Source organism: Amphibalanus amphitrite, unplaced genomic scaffold (assembly GCF_019059575.1).
Source record: "Amphibalanus amphitrite isolate SeventyFive unplaced genomic scaffold, NRLGWU_Aamphi_draft 001594F_arrow, whole genome shotgun sequence".
Classification (NCBI taxonomy): Eukaryota; Metazoa; Arthropoda; class Thecostraca; order Balanomorpha; family Balanidae; genus Amphibalanus; species Amphibalanus amphitrite.
This window is the reverse complement of record NW_024883087.1, coordinates 1-8,655: the sequence shown is the minus strand read 5'-3', so window position 1 is coordinate 8,655 and position 8,655 is coordinate 1.

The following is an 8,655-nucleotide window of genomic DNA, read 5'->3' as shown; positions in this document are numbered from 1 at the left end:
TCTGCCCCGTCTCTCAGCAGTGCGTTCATGTTCAGTTATGCGAGCCAATAGCAGCTGACGGCAGACAGCTGCCAATAGCAGACCGGCCTTACCACCCCGCACGCTGAATATTGGCTACTCGTTTGCATCGATATCACTGAGGCGGCACTGATTGGTGGCTAATTTGCTCTCTCTTGGTACGCTTTTCTGCCTTCCTGAATGACAGAAAGGAAATACGAGTTGCTCTGTGGACGGGGAATGAAGATTGGAGAATAAAAAAAAAAAAAACAGGAAAGAAAAATGAGTGATGCTTCCTAGCTACATACCTAAATCACAAGAAAAGTGAAAATAAAATCTTCCATTATCAAAAAAGTTCATTATTGAAAATACATAATGCATGCTTTTTTCATTTGTAGTATTGAAATGTAACAACTGCTTCGTTTTTTTTCTTTACAAAAAGTATAAGGACATAAGCGCCGCGCGGTCTCTCTGATAATAAAGTGCTTTATCTTCCTGATATCTTGTTTCAATATCTCCTCCATTCCGCTACTGTTCCCCCTGTGCTCAGTCCCCCGTTGCGTTTTTACGCTCCATTGTCCGTGGGTCGCGCGGCGGCTTGCCGCTCGGTCAGCTCCGCGTGCCATCAGAGGTCGGTCGGCTGGTGTCCAATGAGGATCCCACCGGTCCACTGGAGGTGAATACGGCCCTCCCCTGCCCCACCGTGACCCAGTCGGTCCACACAATGACCACCAGATCATCATCCCGCGGGGAGGGGTCCATCTGACGAGCTTCCGCCGCGGGGCACCACTCAGAGGGGGACCACCGCCTCCTTCCGCCGTCTATAGGCGGGCAGCGGTGGATGGGATAGCCCAGTGGGAGCACGGAGAGCAGACTACAATCTGCCCTGCCCTCCCTCCCCGGCCCCTTACCAGATCGGTCCAGACTTCCGGGGCCGAGAGGTGCGCCCTCCTCCCTCACACGAGGCTAATTCGCGGAGAGGGTGAGATTTAGCGAGAGGCGCGAGAAAAGCCATATTTGTTGGAGGGAGAACACAAATGCCGCGTAAATTGCTTAGTGATAAATGACGCTTAATTGTTTTAACGGACACTTAGGTTTCTTTTTGCCAGAAATGTCAAATTTCTATTTAGCATTTGTTTAAAATCATGTTTTGCCATCCGTCATTTATACGCTTCCTTTTCGGCAACATAGTAAATTTGGCATTTGAGGAATATCAAGCTTTTTCATTAAATCGTAAAAGCACGCATCGTGTACGCAAGCATGCGGCTTTTGTCAAGTGGCTAGTTGAAAGGAAGGCCCTTCGTGGCATTGTAATGGGAAAAGAGAGGGGTACGGTGGCTTTGTTGTGGGCCAGTTTTTGCCGACGTTTGCAGGATTCAGCTGCCACCACCGGGCAATATTGCGTTCCTCCGCTATTGTACTTCAATGGGAGGCTGATCGCTGATAGTCCGTCTTTTTATTTTAGACCAAACGCGGGGCAGTCTAACAAATGGATATTGGACGCAAGCGACCCTTGACTAAATGGCCAACAGAACGATAACCGCTTCACGGTTCGGTTTGGCAGCACGAGCGCTCGGGAGCGAGTGGAACATAGGCACCTCACGGACCATTTCCTCGGACATCATTCTGTCGCCGTGTGCGGAAATAATCCGCGCCGCCGAAAACGATTACCGACCGCGGGATGGCTCAGGCGGAGCGAACGGTTCAGCGGCTGCGGTCGTCTGCCGCCTCCGATGAGCTCGGGGCGGCGCGGCGCTTCTCTACCCCGGTCCCCATGCTACGACCTCTTGGACTGGTGGGACGGGGAAAAGCGATAAGCTTGCGGTGACGACGTCGTTTTGTCTCGAAGAGTCATCGTCACCTGACACGCTAAATGCCTGCTATTCCTCGAGCATTGACGGTGAAGCCGACCCGATTAAAAACGGCTTAGATATGTGGAAGTGAAACGTTGACCACAGACCATTTTCCCACGGGGGATCTGTTATATGAATTATTTTTACCCAGTGTTTTTCTTGCATTGTCTTGGAAACGATGTTGGGGTACAAACTAATGGAGAAAGCGCAATGCGAAGAATTTCGAAAATGGCTCTCAAAATACGACCCGAGCGGTGCGGGGCGGGCCATTTCTCAGAGCTCCGGTGACTGTCAGCGGGAACCATGTGTCGCGGTCCCGCTCGTCAGTACGTGCTCGGGTCGGTCCGACTCTCAGACCGGCCGTTGTCCAATAGACGCCGCTAAAACAGATCGACGGTACGGTGACTGGTTTTGTGATCTCCGACCCGCAGCCGCTGAGAAAGTGCTTAAACATAAATCACATGCAGCAAATATCGCACAGAATTTGTCAAGGATAAAGGGAACATGTTGAGCTTGCGTAGATTCTGAGGTAAGAGTTTTTAACGGACAATCTGGGTAATTATGTGCACATCGCCGCCATCTTACGATGTAAGCGCAGTGATACGGCGGTGGCGTACCTACATTAGAGGTGATTCACATGCCACTTGTCTCCTGTGGCGAGTCATCGGGGGCCATTATGACACACGTAATCGTCGGCCAAGGAAAACGCGCCGCGTCAGCCCTGCAAAAAGGTGGTTTCATCCTCAATTACGATATTTTTCGGTGGTTTTAAATGGCCTCATTTCTCGCCCAGATTGAAGACGGCCTGTTTGTGACGGAATCATTTAAGAAGATCGAAAAACGACCACACCAGCTATGAGAGGGACGCTTAGGCCCTCGACGCCCCGATAAAGACAAAAAGGCTAGGCGTTCAGCTTCGCGTTCTACGACCAAACCGTTTTGCTGAGTTTGAGAATAGCTCTGCATTGTATGAGCATGAACCACCGGACGATAGCAGTATCTCTTCTCGTATCTAGTATGTACAGTGTCTCTCTGGCCCCTCTAAACACCCCTTTCCGTCCCGTGGCCTGGCAGTCGACAGTCGAGTGTCGCCACTGCCTGCTGATTTGTCGTCCGGATGTGATTTGTTCTTCGGATGTGATTTGTTCTCCGGGTTTGATTTGTGCTCGGGCAGGGGTATCTGCCATTGGCAGCTCTTGAGACCGTCTGGTGGCCGCCCGGCGCTGTAAATCGTGACCGGCTGACCGCTGCTCACGATACTTCGCGCACCAGCCGGAGAATGCGAACGGTGACCGAGGCGAATCGGGCGCGAATAGCGTATAATACAGTAAAGAACAAGGGTGGAGTTGTGACTAATCTCGGTGCTCTCTCTCCCTCTCTCTCTCTGTCTCTGTCTCTCTCTCTCTCTCTCTCTCTCTCTCTCTCTCTCTCTCTCTCTCTCTCTCTCTCTCTCTCTCTCTCTCTCTCTCTCTCTCTCTCTCTCTCTCTCTCTCTCTCTCTATCTCTCTCTCTCTCTCTCTCTCTCTCTCTCTCTCTCTCTCTCTCTCTCTCTCTCTCTCTCTCTCTCTCTCTCTCTCTCTCTCTCTCTCTCTCTCTCTCTCTCTCTCTCTCTCTCTCTCTAATGTGCAATGTGCAGTGTGTTCTGTGCAGGGTTAACTTGTCCGGCGCTGGTTCTATGTAAGCTCAGTCCATCCTCAGTCCCTAAGCGCTGGATCCAGACTGGGTCTGTACCGCCTTACAGAGCTGCACTGCGGCACAGTATCGGCGGTTTCGACTGGAGTTCACAGACGGGCAAATCGTTATCGGCGGGATGAAACTTTGATGGGAAGCGAATGGTCGCTGCTGTGTTCACTGACATTGTTTCCGAAGGTTGAATTTCTGTGGAAAAAATTGTCCCTTACCTCTCCCAGTTGAAAGGTGAAAATGTCAAAAGCTTGAAGAATGATTTACAGTCTATTGTAGTGTGTACGCACAATGGACTGGCAAATTCAAATCCTGAGAGGACATGCATCATCCTAGGTCAACAGTGTCACCTTTGCAACTCTTCACTATTTATCCGGCAATTCACTTTGCTTACATGCAGCTTTATTGCCTCGTGCTACACGGACCTTGCAGCTCATGAAGTTATTGTTGAGCGCCGGGACGGGAACGTTTGATGGCTGTCCGAATAAAGTATGCCATAAACGAAATGAATGAAGGCCACCAATCATCTTGAGCAGCCATTTGTTCCCATTTCAGACAGAGAGTACTTGAACGTCCGTGAGCCGGTGGTTGTGGTGGCTGGAGAGTGTCTGGTCTCACAGAGACGACATCGGTGTGCTGCAGTGATCGCGGCAACCGAAATTGGCTGCGAGAGAAAATACAGATTACAAAATCTGTCGTTAATGCACCTTCGGCTCAGGAGCTATCTGCTAGAAAGTGTTCCCTGACGGTAAAACTATGGGACTGGTTAGGCATTATTTGCAGCATTTTTCTATGAAAACTGGCATATTTTGTACATACAGCTGTCGCTTCCCCACAGGTACCAGCTCGAACAGGACAGATTGACGGCGGAAGCCTCTCCGAGATCCGCTCCGGCAGCTCAGTGGCTGATGGAGCAGCTCGTGGAAGCCCTGTCGCGCACCAGCTTACTGCCTGCCTGCCGAGGCGGCCGTATGGCTTCGCCGATAATAGGATCTTCCACGGCAATCTCCCCGGCGCTTTGAGGTCTTCAAAAGCTTTTGAGCGGCAAACGAAAATATGACGTAGTTTGCTGAGCATGGTGGATTCTTATATAAATTGATAGACAGCGGTAGTTTTTCCAAGCTACCTCATGCTGTTGGTAGTGGGTTTTACTAAGTGATCAAACAGTCTAGTCGAACCTGAATTCTCGTTTCTGATACGAGACCGACAAGGCGCTATACAGGGTGTCCGGATAGTTCTGGCGCTTTTCAACATTTTCTAAAACAAATGCCATTGGTTCATAGATACTAATCAATGGATCAAAACAATGACCAGGGACACCAAGCCACATGCTTCCGCTACGTGCTCATTCAATGTAACCACCGTCGGCGCCGACGACGGCCTCGACGTAGGGGAGGAAGCGTCTGCGGGTTTTTGACGATGCGGGGCATTTCCAGGTCCTCCCATGCTGTCATCATGCGAGTCTTCAGCGACTCCAGGTTGGGGTGAGAAATGGCCTAGATCCTGTTCTACAAAACGCGTAGCACGCCTTAGTCGAGCGGGTCAGGTTAGGAGAATAAGGCGGCCTAATCTCATTTCGCCACGGTGATCTGGCCCGGCAAGCTCCTCTGTCAGTTTAGCTTGAATGGCGGCGGCGTTGTTAAAGGGTGCTCTGTGCTGTTGAAATGCGAAGTGACCCTTAGGGCATGTCGTCTTGACCCTCGGGTTGATGTGGCTGTCCAGGAACCCCTCGTGGGCCAGCCTGTTATTCATTTATTCGACATTGACAAAGATGATGGGACATTTTTGTCCATCAGACCCCCGCACTTTCTTCGATTGCCGCGCTGAAATGCTGCTCCGTTCCCATATCGCGTTCAAAACGGTCTGAGGATATTTTTTAAGGAATTCCCGAGTCGAAATAAACCTTTACCTGCTAAACCATTCATCGAAAAACGCCGCATCGCGCTGCAACTCGCGCCTCGTTCAAGTCGCACCCGGCCGCCGCGCGCAGGCATTCAGCGACAAGGCGCATCTTCGCCCATCTACCCATCACTGAAAACGATTTCAAGGTCATATTTACACGACCCCTGGCTGAGCAATCAACGAGGGGTCATGTCTGTGATGATTGGCTGAATGTCCAATAATCACAGCGCGCGTTACACGGCGTCCAAAAAGAAGCGCCAGGACTTTCCGGACACCCTGTATACCGGAGTCACATAGCGGCATAGCACAGCGCCAGGGGTCAGGATATCAACATCAAACACACAAAGCCTCCGTGCATTAACACATACTCTACATTAGCGGGGGCGAGGCGGGCTGACCGGTGGCGGAAACCGCTCGTAAGAGCCGCCTCGAAGGGCGCGGTCGGAACAACAATGGACGGCACTGCCGGCGGAACCGGGGCAGACGGGCGCCCGCGGAGGAGATGGTCCTGAGATCAGAGGAGATGGTCCTGGGATCGGAGAAGATAGCGTCAGAGTGGTCCAGGGGCATGTGGTCTTCATAGAGAGTGACGTAATGGTAAGGGATGTGACGTCCTTACATGATATGACATCACAAGTAGCGTGTGTGACGACTGACGTCTCAGGGAGAACAGGCCTCGACCGGCCGCTGCGGTGGTCCCTCTGAGCTGTCATTTGCGGTGCCGCGATCGCAGTCTGTCACTGTCACCTGCTGGCACAGACTCCGCTGTCCGGCGCGCTGTCGTGGGGCAGGTCAGTCCGTTTTGGCACCGTCCCTCCCTGTCCCCTCTCCGCGGGGTCCGAGGTAGGTCAGCGTCGGGCACGTGACCGTCCCGCCGCAGCCAAGGGCCGCCTGTCGGAGTCGATGACGTTTTTCGGCCCCGACCCACCCGCGACGGCAAATGACGCATGACTGTCGGTGGCGACCCGTCGGTCGCTCTGCGGCGGACCGCCCCCTCCCCCCCCCTCTTCCGCCGGCTACTGTTCTCGCAGGGTGTGCCGGCGATCAGCCACGCGCGTCGACGGCGATGTCGTTGATAGGGATGTCGCTGATCGTAATATCATCGATCGCTATGTTGTCGATCGCTTTCGATTGTAATGCGCTGCTGTTTATCGGCGTCATTGTTTTTCTCGCCACGTTCTCAATAGTACGGGGTCTCTCATCTGTCGGATAACCGACATCTGTCAGTGCGCCTGGGTGTGAGTTCGGCCAGTCTGCGCGGCGAATGTGATGTTTCTCGCTGCCTGAGATATACTGCCAGACTCTGCGTCCGACGCACTGTGAATCCAAAATGGTACTGGACGTCCACTCGGCATTAGTGGACCCCAAAAAACGGCGCTGTTTCCCTACCGGACGAGTTTTGTGTCTGTGGTTTGCCTCACCAGGGACAGATAAAGGCCTGGTGGCGCCGAACCCGCGTGCCGTATTCGGGTAAATAAATAGCGACTGAGCTCAGTGATGGGCTCATCTCGTGATTTAAAGAGACCAAAGGTCACACTGCCAGAGAGCGGAAGATAACATCAGAGAAGAGTTCTAGACCCTATCGTCCTATCCAAATCCTTTTCCTGTCCAGCCGTTTGTTTCTTTTCTCTTCGACATGCGGCTTAAAACTTCTGAAAACGTCTTTCTTATTTTTAGATTAGGTAATAGTTGAATATATGTATTTATTGTTCTCACATAATGCAATGGAATGTCAAGAAAAACTGTGCGAGTGGAGACACGGCTGGCAGTTTAGTACGACAAAACTTTATAAATGATTGAATTGACCGTCTGCATCTAAAGCTCCATATACGATGATCGTAAGACAGCTAGCCGAAATCGGGATCAGTCCAATGGCTACAAAAACCTACATTCGCTTTTGACGTTTTTGGCTTACAAAATGTACGGAAAGCTATTTGAAAAACCATCGCAGTCGCGTGGAATATTTGACGCTGACAGTCCGTGTATTGCTACAATGACCCGCTTCACAGCCTGATAACCATTAAACGGACATGCGAGGTATGGGTCTGCTAGCTGCTTTGCCCCTGTTTTACACATCTTTTTTATTCATACAGAGAGTTGATTGGCAGGCTTTTCGTTTAAGCTTCAAACTTGAATACTGGTTTATCAGAAGCGTGCAGCTGGAGTGTTCTTGTCAAAGATGCTTTAGTCGACACTCGACTCCTTTCAATCATCAAGGTGCGTAACAAAAATCCAGCGAAGACAAAATCTGAATATTTTCCACACTTCAGTTCGTTATCTGTCTACTGACGGCGTAATTTCGCTTCTCACTAATTTCTTAGCGTCTTCTGATTGCGTCTCGTCAGCATCCCATAAAGTCCCTCAGTCCCCCTCCCTGCGCCCTGACGAGAAGACAGCGGGACCGCGCGGCGCGGCGAGGCGGCGCGGTGGAGCGCACTGCGCGCTCGTGCGCTCGCGGCCCTTCGTCATGCATCGTGCATTAGTTCCGAGCGCCTCACCTATCGATCGAACGCAGAAAGCCGCGAAAATGGAGCCGCGCCCGGTCCCCACAAACCGTCCCGTCTCCGCTGCCGTCGGGGGTTACTAGAGCGGTTCGGAGCCATGCGCAGCTCAGGTTCGTCGGCGGCGACGCTTCGGTCCTCGCGGAGGAGGAGACCGACGCACACCGGCCAGTGACCGACGACCGGGCGCAGGGAGCGGTGGGGCCACGGCCGAGCGTGCGACGAGCGTGGGTCACGTGAAGTGACACTGTCACCGAGCTGACCTGACCCAGGGAAGGTCGCAGTAGACTGAGGACGGGTTGAGGAAGGTGGGCGGCACAGCGCCTGAGCACCAAGGAGGCCCAGAAGTCGACACCGGTCTTGAAAGACTTGGGAACACGGTGAGAGATCATTTGTGATGGTTGGGACCTACGAGCGATTACTGTTGACTGGTGACTGCTGACTGTGACTGGAGACTGGAGACTGAAGACTAGAGACAGGGAGCAGGGCAATAAACAGGGGAAAGGGGACTGGAGACTGGGGTCTAGGGACAGTGGAGCAGGGACTGAGGACTGGGGCAGGAGACAGGGAGAGGTGACTGGAGACTGGGGACTGGAGACTGGGAGCTGGGGACTTGGAACTGAGCACTGGGGACAAGAGACAGGGGAAGCGGCTGGAGACTGGGGACTGGAGATTGGGACTGGGGACTGGAAACTCGGGACTAGAGACTTGGAACTGAG